Below are 2,189 nucleotides of genomic sequence, written 5' to 3'. Positions count from 1 at the left end.
TGGAAAATAAATGTGAAAAAATTACCTTAAGCAAACACCCAATATAATCAAAGGGAAGATTTACAAATCCTAATTCAAAGGACTTCACCTAATTTGGATTGTGTTACTTCCCCCACCCCACCTCTGAATATTAAATCAGACAGACAGATAGGTCTCCCATCACTGGGATTAAAGATATTCCTGCTAGCTAATGCTTGTGTGTCAGTCTTGTCAGGCTCAGAGATCAAATTAAATAAAAACTGCGATACTATCAACTTCAAACCAAACTTGATTTCATATTCAATATTCCACAATTATATACAGTTAGTAGAAACTCAGCAAAGAACTTTCCCTGTGGCTGGAATAAGAGCTCAAGCCCTAATGCATTAGTCAGTCATAATTACACTGAGGAGGTTGCAGTTGGTGTGGCAGAGTCAAATGTTACTAGTCCAGGAAAAGCTACTTTCTCTTATGGACCCAAAATTTTCTCCCCAGTTCTGCTAGGTAGAAGTGAAATTAATGTGAGGAGGAGTAGAGGCATAGAGCATTATGGCCAGGCAGATGCTTTATCACCCTCTGCAGGGGATTTGGTGTGGCCACCCATTGAGGAGGGTGCAGGAGAGATTCTGCCCCTCTGGTCCTTTCTCTTTGAGAGGAGGTCTGCAGCAGAGCCAGGGAACTGTGATGGGGCTTCCCTTTAAGTAAGTAGTTCCAAACTTCTACCCTGCTGTGTCCTTACAGCAGGATGTGCTCTGTCTAGCTGCCCATAATCAGAGCAAAGCTGGCAGCACAAAAAAGGGGCGGGATTTCCTGCCAGCCCCCTAGCCAACCAGGGCTCTGGAGGGAGAAGGTTGGACCTTTCACATTACTGAAATGTGGAGTGGAGGCTACACACAGCCTACTCCAGATGTTAGGCTAGAGTTGTGACTGCAGACACAATCTGCTCCCACTCCTCAGCCCAAGTCAGGGAGAATACCTGCCCAGATGGCTTAGCAGGTTTCGCCAGTGCCCCTCTGGAGTATTCAGGCTGGCTACTTAGAGGGACGATCTGAGACACCACTGGGAATTCAGTTTGCCTTAAGAACAAGAAATGATTCAGGAAAAATCAACATCAGACAATGCATGTGCCTCTAATGATTAATTCAGTAAGTTTGGAGAAACCCAAAGCTCATGTGTATTGCACATGTGAAGGCCAGGACAAAAAAAAAAAAAAGAAAAAAGTAGGGTGGCCTGCAGTACTGTTTTATCTTGAAATTACTGTACATCAGTTTATAAGCATCTGTTGGCCATGACTCACTTGGTTTGGTGAGGGAAAGGTCATGTGTTCTTCTGCTTGAATAGCACATTCCCTGTCCATGTAGTAATAATAGTTTAATGTTTGCAGAGTGTTTTCAAGAGATAATATGCTACTCTATCTATGCTAATAGGTTATTTTCAGTAGCATCAGTTAAAACCCAGAGATTTCCCAAGCTTAAGATAGAAGAGAAAATTCAGCTCTGTTGTAAATAAGTTCAGTTCTTTCAAGGAAAATGTTGTCCTTACGCTGTTAGAAATGGTTTCTTCCTTTCCACACACCCCCTCAGAAAACTGGGTTTTCAACAAGATGAAAGTTTTCCATTGAAAATACTTCAAAAACAACAATAGTCTTGTCAGACAGCCAAAATATTTTGCTAGAAAACTTTTGTGTTTTGTGGTTCTGGCAGTGTGTAGTCAAAAAGATTTCAGGCCCAGCTGTAGTTTAATTGCTTACATCAGAGGGCAACATTTGGTTCAGAGTATATAGCAATTTTGGTCAACATCTATTTGCTCTGTATTACAGGAAAAGTAGAGATGGTTTCTACCTGAACTTATTTATTATGCAGTGGTCATTATGATGCAATGTGAAGACTAGTCAACAGTAAAGAGATACTATCAAGGAGAATAGGGGACAATTATGGGTCTGTGACCCTCCCCTTCCCCAAGGACAACTCCATTTGGCATTTGAAGTGAGAGGGTGGAGTAACGAATTCTCTTTTTATATGGGTCTGGAGATACCCTCAATCTCTTGGGAAAATACTTGGAAAAGACATGCCATTTAGCTTGAGTCAAAGACAAAAAAATTGCTCATAGATGTAGTATCATAATGGTCAAGGGATAGTTTAACGACATCCGAAGAGGAAACCCAATTCCAGAAGAGGCAGGTGGAGCTTGTACCATTGTTCTCCTTTAGT

This window comes from Gopherus flavomarginatus, chromosome 11 (assembly GCF_025201925.1).
Source record: "Gopherus flavomarginatus isolate rGopFla2 chromosome 11, rGopFla2.mat.asm, whole genome shotgun sequence".
Taxonomy (NCBI): Eukaryota; Metazoa; Chordata; order Testudines; family Testudinidae; genus Gopherus; species Gopherus flavomarginatus.
Note: the sequence above shows the minus strand (reverse complement) of the source record.